Source organism: Thermobia domestica, chromosome 15 (assembly GCF_964235325.1).
Source record: "Thermobia domestica chromosome 15, izTheDome1.hap1.1, whole genome shotgun sequence".
In the NCBI taxonomy this organism is placed as follows: Eukaryota; Metazoa; Arthropoda; class Insecta; order Zygentoma; family Lepismatidae; genus Thermobia; species Thermobia domestica.
Genome location: NC_137468.1, coordinates 115,476,916 through 115,490,917, shown reverse-complemented (window position 1 = coordinate 115,490,917; position 14,002 = coordinate 115,476,916). Strand labels below are relative to the sequence as shown.

At 31.7% G+C, this 14,002-nt stretch overlaps 1 long non-coding RNA gene across 13 annotated transcripts in view; it reads left to right on the top strand.

Annotated features, from left to right (window-relative positions):
• LOC145671211 (uncharacterized) overlaps positions 1-14,002 on the top strand; it is a 170,294-nt gene that overhangs the window by 150,739 nt on the left and 5,553 nt on the right. For 12 of the 13 annotated variants that reach the window (XR_014128485.1, XR_014128484.1, XR_014128486.1 and 9 more), the window contains 3 exons: positions 2,613-2,706; positions 6,667-6,798; positions 7,231-7,334. This is a non-coding gene — a long non-coding RNA (uncharacterized LOC145671211). Of the gene's footprint in view, positions 1-2,612; positions 2,707-6,666; positions 6,799-7,230; positions 7,347-14,002 lie in introns of all 13 variants that reach the window. The other variant, XR_014128478.1, reaches the window with a different exon arrangement.

The following is a 14,002-nucleotide window of genomic DNA, read 5'->3' as shown; positions in this document are numbered from 1 at the left end:
AAAAACTAATAGTAAAGATACATTTTACTTTAAACGTGCATGAATATAACATCTTTAATCTATTTCTTATATATGTATATCGTGAATATAAGACCCTTCCCGGGGCTGATAATTTCTCTGATCATAATATTGTGCTGGCCGAAGTAGATATTCAACTGAAAAATGTAGACAGAAGAAAAGTAAGTAACAAAAAGTTGAATACTGAAAAGTTGAAGAACGAGGAAATAAGAAATCTTTTCGTTAAAAAATTCGAAGAAAAATGTTCAAACGAAGAAAGAATAGATGCAGGTAGTAAAGCACGGTGGGAAAATATTAAACGTTGCTTACAGCAGGCTGCCGAAAAAGCAGTAGGTTACCGCGAACACAAAACAGCTAAGAAACCATGGATTACAGGGCAGATGTTGCAGAAAATGAGGGAGAGGAATATGTGGAAACAGGTTGATACAGAAGAGGGCAGAAAGATGTACAGAAAGTTAAATAATGAATTACGATGAGACACAGACAAAGCGAGGGAACAGTTTTACAAAAGAAAATGTGAGGACATAGAAAAATTAAAAAGAGATGGGAAATATGAGGAAATGTACAAGGAGGTGAAATCTATGGAATTTCGGAGGAAACAAAGGGGTATTATGATGACAGTAGAAAATAAAAATGGGAAGGTAGTCAGCGAGAGAAATGAGGTCATAGGAAGGTGGAAAGAATACGTTGAAGACTTATATGAGAGTAGGGATAGACCATGTAGCCTAAATGTTAAAGTAGAAAATGAAGTAGGCGAGGATGATAAAGGATTTAGTATTCTTAGGGATGAGTTTAAAAAGGCTATATCCGAGATTAGGAATGGAAAGGCAACCGGAATAGATAACATACCAATCGAATTCATTAAAAATATAGGAGACAAGGGAAAGAAAGAATTGTTCCGACTATGTAATGAAATGTATGAAACAGAAGAATGGCCAAAAGACTTTCTGAAAATGATCATGATACCGATGGCTAAGAAATCGAACCCAAAGAGATGTGAGGATTATAGAACTATTAGTCTCATATCTCATGCAGCTAAAATTCTGCTACAAATACTGAACAGAAGGTTATATGAAAGAACAAATAAAGAAGTTGAGGAGGAGCAGTTCGGGTTCAGAAGAGGCAAGGGCACAAGAGATGCAATTGGATTATTAAGGGCGATCGGTGAAAGATTTATATAAAAAGGGAAAGAGGTGTATGCTATATTTATTGATCTAGAAAATGCTTTTGACCGAGAGAATTGGGAATTGTTGTTAGGAGTTCTAACGAAGATAGGGTTGGAATGGAAAGATAGAAGACTCATAAGAAACTTATACATGAACCAACAAGTAAGTGTTAGGACAGAGGAAGAACTGACGGAAGAGAGTGCAATTGGAAGGAGAGTTCGACAAGGATGCTGCCTCTCGCCAACACTATTTAATGTCTATCTAGAAGAGATAGTGAAAAAGAATTTACTTGATGATGATGGCATTACGGTAGGAGGTAGAATGATTAGATGCATAAGATTTGCAGACGATATGGCGCTTGTTGCAGAATCTGAAAAGAAAATCAATAAAATGTTAGAAAAAATTAGAAAGGGCTTTGAAGAATATGGGATGAAAATAAATGTTAGAAAGACAAAAGCCATGGTGATTGAAACGAAGTGGTCTGTGTCAAATATAAAAGTAGGAGGGGAGAAAATAGAACAAGTGAATAGTTTTCGATATCTGGGTAGTATTCTTAGTAATAACATGAAGTGCGAACGTGAAATAAAAGCAAGGATAGGAATGGCGAAAGAAGCCTTTAGGAGGAAAAATAGTATTTTCTGGGACCTTGAATAAATAGTTGAGAAAAAGACTCATAAAATGCTTCGTGTGGAGTGTTGTACTGTATGGAACGGAAAGGTGGGCATTACGTAAAGGTGATGAAAATCGACTGGAAGCCTTCGAAATGTGGGTGCGGAGAAGAATGGAATGAATTAGTTGGGTCGAGCGGAAAACGAATGAGAGAGTGTTAGAAATGATGGGTGAGAAAAGAACACTTTTAGATATTATTAGGAAGAGGAAGAGAAACTGGTTGGGACATTGCCTAAGAAGAGATTGTATCATCAGAGACGTTCTACAGGGAACGGTGGCGGAAAAGAGAGGTAGGGGCGAAGGAGACAACAATTAATGGATGATATAAAAACTGAAAGATCATACGGAGGACCGTGGAGCATGGAAGATTCTCAGCTGCGGCAAGTGACCTCCCAATAAAGGCAGAATACCTATGATGATGAATCTATTTCTAAATTCTAAATGAATATGTCCATCTGAAAATGTATACAAAACTTGAAATGCAATACCCACAATAATTCTTTCTTAAATGTCGTGCAAGAATATATCCATCCAGAGAAAACTTTCTCAAGAGTCAAATTGTTCGGTCGGCAGCAAGTCAAATTTATTTAAGCTACTTATTGTTTGACTGATACGATAGACAATAAGATCTTGCATAATTAGGTTCAAGGTGTATAAGAAATTTTGACCTAATAATAAAATATACTTAATTGTTGCCATTTCAAAGTTTTTCTTATTAATTTACATTAAAATAATGTACATGTTTATTTTAATTTTTAGATGAACACTAGGAGTATTGCGACTATGTCATGAAAACATAATCCTTCAGAGAAGATCTATTCAAGAAAACTAATAAATAAAAACGAAACTCCAGGTATGAGCATTCATTTTCCTGCTACTTATGTTATTTTTTTAAAATAGCCGTAAATAAATTTAAAGATATGGTAAAAATGAATTGATCTGAATTTGAAGTTGACAAAAAGAAATAGGATTGAAAATGAATACGAGAAAGACTAAAGTAATATTCAATAATTTCACAAGAAAGACGAAGATGGACGTTAAACATATGTAGATGGAGAAAGAAAATATATATAGATTTCTTCATTTCTTAAGTAAGAGCGCTCTTCATTTCTAAAGACTTTTAAAACAGGACTAGACTTCATTCGGGAAAACCACCGTCATATTAAGAAATGTCGCATTATCTAAAGCGAAAACTCTGACATATCTAGGATACATATTTGTATGTTTCGTTGTATAATCTGCATAAGGTGAAAGCCATTTCGTTATAGTGTCTACACCTCTAATTTATTTGAAAATAAGTAGATGAGCTAATGATCCAATAATACGCCACTATTTCTTCTGTAATGGAAAACCCCTCAAAAAGTAGTAAGAGTAAAATTCTGTGAACACTGTTGGCAGTGATTTGTTATTATTTATCAAGTTCAAAATAACTTTCTTAACGTTGTGTCTAGGAAGAAGATTATTGTGATAAAACCGTATTATTTGTTACAACTATCTTCATTTTTCTGATGGATCTTTTTTTTAAAATAAGCAAGTCTGCAATTAATTCAACAAACATTTAGAAGAAATTGTACTAAAAAATATAGTTCTAATGTAAGAAAATATTAAATCAGTACGAGCAATTAAGGTTTTTACGTGTTGATAAAGAGCTAATTTGGAGTATTAAACATATGGGATTAAAATACATTGTATTGTCAATCTTAACTGGAAAATAATAATTAAAGAACGAAACATAACTTACAAATTTCCGTGAACGTCAATTATTCTGAAAAACTGAAATTGATGACTGGAAAAAGTTCCAGAATGCTTACGTTATAATAGCTACAGATAACCGAATGTCAAGATCTCCATGTTGAGATCAAGATGTACAAGATAAGTTAAACACATCACATCGTGGAAGGTACGTAAGGAATGCATCAACTTTTAATTGCGAAGATGCTGAGGAAAAGAACTTTGGGTACACCTAAAAGAAGGCTGGAGAAGGATGACAACAATTCTATCTATACTGACTTGAAATAAAATAAGATCCAAAAGAATTTGTTTCTGCTGCAATGAACTTACAACTTTCTCAAGGTATACGACTAGTTAGTTTAAATATGGATTCACACCACATGATAGTTCATACTATGCACAACATCATATTTTTAGTTATTTCAATAAATCCGTACCAAAACAAAATATTTTCCATAAGTAGAAGCTTTGCTTTGTATATACTTAAACATAAACAAACTATTTGCTGAGCAAAAGAATATATTCACATAATAAGCAGGTACATTAAGACTCATTAAGAAGATAGAAAAAGAGCTGATTTGGAATGGGATTAGGATTAGAGAACGTTTTTTTAGCTTTGAATGAAGAAAAGACAGCGAAGTTAAAAAGTGATATTAGTGATAGTTTGTTGATATTTACAAGGGATATACTTATGAAGAGACTGGAAGTGTGGGAAATGGATTTTAATAAGAAAGTGAAGGAAAGATTAATGGAAAAGGGAAAGCGGTTAGGGTGGAAGTCAAAGGGTGAGGAAGACATTGACAAAAAGGTGGTAGCAATAGGTGATGTGACGTTGTCAGATGATGAGAAGAAAGTGTTGAGTTTAGGCTATAAGTTTAAAGAGAGAGAACAAAGGGTGGACGCAGAAGAGGTTATATACTCAGTAGAGCAAGCCATAGTTCAAGTTCAGGACAAGGAGATAAGGGATAAGATAAGGAGAAAGTTAAGGTGATTGTGGAAAGGAACATAAAGAAGTCAAAGGGGAACCTTTTATAACACGAGTACAGTATGTTGAAGAATATAAAGAAGAGGAGAGACATATGTGTGCAACAAGCGGACAAAGGCGGTGCTATCGCGGTGATGGAAAAACAATGGTACAAAGAAAATTGAATGATATCTGTGATGATACTTACAAGGTGATAGATGAAAGGTCTATGTGTGAGGAAATTAAACAAAAGTTTTAGTATAATTAACAAAAGCAGGTTTTGAAAGAGATCTTAATAAAGAAGGTAGGATACCGGTAATGAAAGGTTTTCCATAAGTTCATAAGGAGGAGGTAAAACTGAGACCTGTATTAGATTGCCGACGAAATATATTTGAACCATTGGAGGAGGAGTTAAAGAAGATTGTAGAAATATTAAGGAGGCAACAAGACAGTAGCAGTGTGAAAAACTCGGTTGATTTAAGAAGAAGGTTGGAGGAAGTAGAACAGAGCAAAGCTAAAACAATCATGTTCAGTGTTGATGTGAAGGCTATGTTTCCAAGTCTAAGAAGGAACAGCATTTTTAAAGTCATTACTGAATTGACGAAGGATAGGAGGATCAATGGTTGAAAGGGAGAAGGTCTGAAGGAGACCCTGAAGACAACATGAGATAACATTTGCTGTGTTAGAGGTGATAAGTTAGTGAAGATCAAGGAAGGACTAAGCATCCAGGTTGAGTTCAGTTCTAGCAGAAATTACTATGAATGACTGGGAGAAGAAAGTAAAGATGAAAGGAAGTGACAAATTAGTGTTTTTTGCTAGGTATATTGACGATTGCTTGGGGATTTGGAAAGGAACTGTAAGGCAATTGGAAAAGTTTGTAAAAGAAATTGAGGATACAGAGAAAGGCATACAACCGGAGCTAGAGGTAGAAAAGAAAGATGCTATAGTTTTCCTGGGTATGAGAATAAGGAGGAAACAAGGAGTGATACACATAGAATGGTATCAAAAAAGTAGCGCGTCGGGAAACTATTGCCACGCTAGAAGTAGATTACTCGACCAAGAGGAATTTCATCATTAACATAGAGAATAGAATTATGCAAATAAGCAGTGAAAGAGACAACGCGGAACAGACTATACAGTCATTCCATAAGCAGCTGGAGAATAATGGATGCGATACAAAGAAGCTGAAATAAGAAGGAGATGGGAGAACAAAAACGAAGAAAGAGAAGAAAGAAGCCGAGAAGGAGAGCAAAGTGAAGAAGGAATAGAAGAAAGAAGAAAAATGTGATGGGGAATAGAAAATTTGTGAGAAGAAACATAAATAATTAAAAGAATGATTACGAAGATGGGGGCATCTCAACTTACAGAAAAGGGATCAAGAGGCTTCTGGAAGTAATAAAGGAAAAAAGAAGGAAGAAGAGAGAAGAGCAAGGGGTAATGATGGAGAAGAAAGGAGTGATTTATAAAATTCAGTGCAGCGAGTGTGATATGTATTATATTGGGGAAACTGGAAAGAGGCTAAGAAAGTGTATAAAAGAACATAAGGATGATGTTAGGCTAGAAAGGGACAAAAATGCGGTCTACAAAGACATAAGAGACACTGAACATTCAGTTAATTGGAATGAAGTAAAAATTCTAGGCCAAGAAGAAAGAAGCATAGTTAGGAAATGGAATGAGGCAAGGTTTATAGAAAAAGAGGGTAATAAAGCAATGAACTGGAACTCAGGACTGATCATCGACCAACAGTGGAATAGGTTGTTAAAAAAGCTTAAAGTATAAGATTTGAATATACATATCTATTATGGTTGTTATAAATATATATATTGATTGTCTTACAGGTGTTTATGTATTTATTAGTCAATATTAGTTATATATATATATATATATATATATATATATATATATATATATATATATATATATATATATATATATATATATATTATATATAGATATATGTGGTTGTGTATATGTATATGTGTATATATGTGTCGTCATTTTAAGTGTATGCGTAATTGTATTATGCATTATATTTATGCTGGCGGGTTTTATAACCGATACATATACTGTATATATTTGAAAGCTTCGAATTTGCAAGTGTGTTTTCTCTAATTTTAGATTTCAAGAAAGTCGCCGAATATTCGTGTCTCCCTAGTGACTTGCCTATTCTAGAAAGGGAACTGAAAATGCATCCGTCACCTGGACTTCATTGAAAGCTGCACTTCCGTCCAGGAATCTTACTCTAATGAGGTAAAGAAGAGTCCCACACCATTTAGCACCAAGGAGGCTTTTTAATTTGCTACCGAACTTCATTATTAAATATTAGGTTCAATAAATGAACAAGCAACTAGTATTGGTATTCTTTAAATTTAATGATTAACAGTGACATTGAGAGTCAGCGAATGGTTATCATACAGTATGAAGTCCTGGATTCTATTTCCGGTAGGAATACAATCTCCCTGTAGAATATATTTGTGACAGAAAACCCATTTAGGGAAACAAAACTCGATAATTATCACCATAATCAGTATCACACTTTGAAAATAATAATAACCTTAGTTGCTATCTAAATATTAATTAACTTAATATTTAAGATATTTTAGCAAAATATCTTTCAATTTAAGTTAATACTTATATATAAATATGATGACATAATGCTAGTAACATATTTTTTTCTTGTAGATTGAGGATCGATACTGGTGATACGATTACGTGCTCGTGGCAATTTCTTCAGTGTCACACATTTCCAAAGAAGAAACATACTTGCGTCTCTAGTGGATAATCAGGTATAAAATTAGGTAATTAAGCAGGAATAATGTTGTTTAGTTAGGATTAATTAATGTTATGCACATTACAGAAAAGCTACATAAAGAATATAATTTTCAGGATCACAAATCAGCCCACGAGAAGCATAATTGAATTCAAAGTATCCACGAGCGTTTCACAGCTACATACGACACAGTATTAAATGTTCAAACCGACACTTATAAAAAAAAATCTTAGATTTTCAAGATAGCTGTGAGCCTTTGTTGGATAAAACCAATTCTTCTTTTAAGTGAACTGTAATTAGATTATAACAATTATTTACTTTCAGTAGTTCCAGAAAAAAAATTAGATGATCTCAACTTATTTTTCAATTTTTGAATAAAAAATCAATCACGATTGATAAATGATTACTTGCAAAAATAATATATTTAGCAATTAATTGTAAAAATTACCATCAGTGTCACATATATAGCTTTTATGTATGATTTTCATAGAACAAAAACGGTAAAAGATATTGAGCTTCTGTTTCTTTGTAATCGATTCAGCGTCCTAAGAAAGGTTCCATCTCCGCCGTTAACATTTTATTCAAATCGGAAGTGGTTCAAATTAATTCCCGGTTTCAACGTTTATTGCCATAGAGCAAAAACGGTAATAGATAGCGGAAAGTTTTTTATCCGCAAACGATTCAACACCTCAAGGTAACACGATAAATATCTCAAAAACTCTACTACAACCAGAAGTATTCAAATTTATTATTACTTTTGGTTTCAATACTAATTTCTACAGACCAGTGAAAAGTCTAAATACCAAATTTTACGTCTCTATTTTGAGATATGGCCATCTTATTTTAATAATTGCAATCTTCACCCTTTTCTCTTCCCGCCTTTTTCTTTCACTTCTAAGGAAAATATTTAGAAAACGCTGAAACACGTCCTTAATTATTTTAAATGAAAGATATATATATTCTATTCGACACCCTTTTCTATTCCATTCTAAGATAAATATTTAAAAAAAAACTGAGAAACACATGTCTAGTTATTTTCAATGGAATACTCATATACAAAATTCGTACCCCTGCCCTTCAGAAATTCGGAGATATGAATATTTTACTATAATAGTTGCTACACATAATATTTCCCCTTTCCAAGTCGAAATTTCAAAAGGACTTCCATAGTGATGCCTTTCGTCATAAATCCCATGTAATGTCCAAGTTTCAAATCTCCAGCTTAAGCGATTTGTTCTGGGTGTTGATCAGTCAATCAGTCAGGACTTCTTTTATAGAAATTGGGAATATCTTACTGAGACTGTCGATTTCACTAGTTGTCATTCAGGCTGAATATTGATGCCAGAAATTGTATAGTAGTCTATTTATGATTCGCCTTATTAGATCGATACAAGATTTGTTAAATAAGTGTAAGACATTTTCCTTTTTTAACGTTAGTGCATATCTTCAAAATCTTGTTTGTATCATGTTCTAAATACAGTTACATCTATTTTTTTAAAAAGGAAATAAAGTAAGAAGCTTAATTAAAGTTATCTAGTTTGTTTTCTTATTTCTGAAGCGGTGTCCCGAGTTTCATTTCTGGCAATAGTTCAGAAAGTCAATACCTCATAGTATTGATGTTGAAGAGTTATATTGAATCATTCAACTCCAACAAAATTCTGTAGACTGTAGTGGAAAGATATCATATGAGTAAGTTTTATCAAGAACATTCTTGTTTAAATCTACTTTGTCATTTCAGCCGATATATTTTCATTCAATCATTGGTATATGCTTCGGTATATGCTCTTCAACCTAAAATGCGTTACAGACAAATGCTAATGACTTCTCATTATATACTCAATACTAATAAACAGGGAAGACTCTTTATAAGTCCAATTACTGAAATAGCTGAATAGGTAAAAACTGTCTGAAAAATTTTCCATTTAATAGTCCAAGATTATCCTAATGCCCGCCACAATGTTCGTTGTGTGTGTGGTTTAGTTCGATTCTCAGTAAGCGCAAGTGATTTAGATTATAGATTCCGTTGAATATAATTTCAATCCTGAAATGGAATATTAAAATATCCATTTCTTTACCATGCCACAAGAATCAAAACACAATTGGAATCAAAACATAAGAAACATCTGCACTCCAGCTGTATTGGAGTTCTTATCATGTTGCTTGAAATCAGTACCTATGCTTCAAATTCTCCTAAGCTCTGTATTGAAAATTTTTACGAAACTTGTTTCTAAATACTAACTCACTTATTTCAATCTAATAAAATAGGCCAAATAGATTTAAGATTGTAACAAGACTAATCTTCAAACATCCTATTTGAATTAGTGAATTTTTGGTGAATTGACGCCAATAAATAAAGATCGAAGAAACAAAAAATTTCAAGTTTTGGAAAAAACATAGAATTTCAGGAAATGATTGTTTAATTTTAATGACTTTTAAAGTAATTATATTAGTCTAATTTTCAACTACTACCTGGTAATACCTCGACGTGAGTAATTTAATACTTTTAATTCAGATTTTCAGCAATACTTTGTATTTTTAATATTTGGAGAAATGGAAAGTAAACTTTGATTTAATTGTGATTTTTAAATATGATTTTCTTCATATCTACGTAAAGATGAAATCTAATTTCATAGTATATTAATTCTTTAATAATACTAACCAAATTACTTTCGTTGTGAGACATTAATCAAATTATCAACTTGGCAAAAAATTTTAAAAAATCATTCCGAAAATAAAATGTAACGATAGCGGGAAAAGAATATAAATTAAAACACTGATAAAATGTTATAACCTTTTAGGAAAACATAAGCATCTTTTGACAACTATATGAAAAAATAATTCGAGTACAAAATATGTGTATAATCCGTGAGAATCCGTAAGAAAATGTGTGCTACAAATATTGGCTGAATTTCGTATAAATTAGGAATATTAATATACAAGACATGAAAGAAACTTCTAATTATTCGTATGATTATTCATTAAAATCGTTCAGGCAAATTAATGTCTTGCTGCGAATGATTAACTATAGTTGAGTCTAGATAAACTCTCCTTCAATTATACATCAGAACTCAAATGTTGTAATTAGAATACTATAATAATTAGTTGTGCTGAACCTTAAATTCAAGTAGTTAAGTTTATAAATGCGGTTTCCTCGCACTCACTTGTTTGTACATTAATTAAGGAGTTTTTAACAATTTAACTAACTAATTGGATTGATTTGATGTAGTTATTATTCATTTCAGAATTTGACAGAAGTTTCCTTAAGTTACCTGTAATATTAATTATAAATATAATATGGAATCTTTAAAATTTGCTTGTAATAAACTTTATTCTATGTTCAATTTCAATAATTCAGCAATACTGACTGTGACTTAATGTTATTTTCTTAAAACTACCGTTGAAACTGTTCGACATAGTGAAGAGATCGGGCATCAAAAGTTTCTTTTAGCTTTGAGCACGTAAATGTATGCTACAGAGGGAACCCTCTATTTTGAATTTAAAATTTATGTCTTCCAATTTAGCAATATGAACAGAATACCAATTTGTTTAATTAGTCTAAGTTTTTACATGTGAAACTTGTTGAAAATATTAATACGTTGCTTTTATATTCACACATCTGGTTCAATGAAGCACAAATAATTAATAATGCCAGGAAAGTATACGTCAACAGTAAGACCGATGATAGACCAGTACGCCTAGACTATCTGAATGCGATTACCTGTTAGATTAATTCTGCATTATCCTTAACATAATTTTATTCGTATTGGTATTACACGAAAAGAAAAATATACTTTTTTCAAACCCGAAAAACCAGTTATATTAAGAATTCAATAATATTAACTACTATATGTCTTGGCAATTACATTAATACGACAGCATAGTTACTTTCGATATATAGATCTATATTAAACGAAAATACTTCTATCATACTGATCTAATACTTTTTGATAACTCATTTAGGATAAATCATACTTCATGTATAAAACATTTGAAAATCTTACATTTGCAACAAAAACTAACTTAGTACCAAATCTCATCCTACGCAGTAAGGTTACCTGAACATTTTTCAATAAATCTGTAGATGCTTGAAAGTTACATCTAATTTACCATAGATTTTTTCCGGCAGCAGATTTGTAAATCCTTGGACGTCTGGTCATATATAGATATTATAAACAAGAAAATATTCGTCACGAAGTCTTTAGAAAACTAGTAACGCTTTTCGATGAAATGTACATCTTCCTTGACAATAATAATAATAATAATAATAATATTATTATTATTATTATTATTATTATTATTATTATTATTATTATTATTATTATTATTATTATTATTGCCTTAGACCTTAACTCGTGTTAAAGGAATGATACTTAAGGATTTTTGTTTGATGATCAAGTATATTTGCATCGTGGTTTCATTTCAAAAACTCAAGACACAAAATTATATTTTTTATATAATACAATGATTTCTGTAGTGAGTTATTATTTGTAATTTCTAAACTATATTAATATATTTTACAATTTATAATTGAAAATATTCATTTGTAGTAATGTAAATTTATGCCAATGTTAATTTTACAACTCTTTCCCCTTAAAAATTGTAAAGAAAGAAGGTTAACAAAGTAAAAGAAATAGTAAGTTCTAGGCACAAATACTACACAATAGTTCCAACAAGAAGGTGTCAAACGAAACAAATCGATTTCACGCTATATTGTAGTAAGTATTATGCATAGTAAGTATGTTTAGATCTATTACATTATATTAAAACTTTCTCCTTAGTTATGAAGAACCTTCTCCTTATTAAAACTCTCTCCTTACTACGTAGAATGATAACAAGAATTCCAAACATTCAATCACATTAGAATCCATTCCAATCAATTCAGAAACCGTAAAACATCACACTAGGAAATTCTAAAACATGTTTAGTTGATTTCAATTATTGATGCCTCGAACCTCACACAACTGCAAGAATACCTTCCTATTTCTTTCCAAACGATTCCTTTGGAGAAGGGAATTTGAAGAAATACTGCTTTCACAAAATGTTTCTTTATTGCTCTATTAACGGAATTTAATTTCAAAAATGCAATTTGGCTATTTCATTCAAAATGCAGATGCTGTTACTTAGTTCAACGTTGTCTGATATAAACGATAGTGGGCACAGTATTGAAATGAAAGAAAATTCAGAACGATTGATCCCAGACCTCTCTCTCCTGATCCGTTTTCTTAAAAGCTATATTTAAAAATATCAATCAAAATTTCGATAGAAATTTAAACCATAAACACTCATCCTATATTTGCAGAAGATTTATTGTACACAATTCAACAGCAAAAACTATTTCTCTCTGTTACTTTCAGAGTATACTCACAACTTTAGTGCAGTGTTCAAACATCGTTCCCAAATCCACAAAAATTCTAATCCAAACCAACAATTCACAATTCGGAGTTAATTAAATCCAAGTTTGAAGCCTCCTGTAGACACAATACACGAAAATTGAACCAAAAAAGTAAACACTTTTAAATGGAAGGATCCATAAACACGAGTTAAGAGTTTAGGATTTAATAAAATATCGTTGAGTCATTTATAATCATTATATGTATGGATAATATTTGTAAGAGTTAATAACTGATTATTAATTTGAGTATCAATATGACATATTTTGTGAAAATAGGTCATACGACGAATTAGCAACAACTCATTAGAAGTAATTTTATCCAATCTTATTACAAAAGAAAAAAAGAAATCAAACTATATTCCTATCTTCTCATCTCAAGGCTACCCAAGTTTAAAAGAAAACAATAGTACAATAATAGCACGATGCACCTAATTGAATGCATGTTTAATACCTTTCCATTAACAACTAACAATTGTTTAAATTTATCATAAATAGATTTACTCTACCGTTAGCGCGAAATCATTAGCAACAAATTGAAGATTTTATTGCATATAGGCTCTTTGCCAACCTCTGTAGTATTTGTATAAATTATAGAATGCTTCTTGTAACTTATATGAAATACTAAAAGTTCATAATGCTTCGGTTGCATTTCACATATGATTATATGTTAAACTTGGTAATGGCACACTGCCGCATCAATAATATGAAAGTTAACTCAAAGATTAGAAAAAAATCTAGCACAAACGTTATTTCGCCCATACTCAATGTACTACATAATATATTTCATACATAACATTGAGAAGCTCTTTCGTGGATAAGCGGTTAGCGTACGCGCTTTTGGCGTGGGAGACCCGGGTTCGATTCCCAGTGGGAGCTCATATGGTTCGGATTCAACGTTAATCAATAAGTTCACATCTCATATAGCCTCGATGCTGAAAGAGATGTTAAACTCAAAATCAATTCAATTCACGCATAACATTGGAAACAATCACACACTGTAAGCAGGAAGAGCAAGAACTCGTTCCTGGTTTCTTCTTTCTTCATTATGCTTTACCTTGTTGAAAAAATTATTTTTTTTTTTTAATTGGTAATTTGATTCTGATCTTCTTCATAAGCACAGTATTATGCGTATTACTATACTCTTACTATTATCGTGATCACCTCTTACTAACCGCTTTCTGGATCAATTTCTTACATTTAAGTTAACGAAAATGAATTCATCATTTTTAAAGTTGCTAATAGCATCAATGTATGTGAGGAAAACATTGGAATAGATTGATGTTAACCGCATA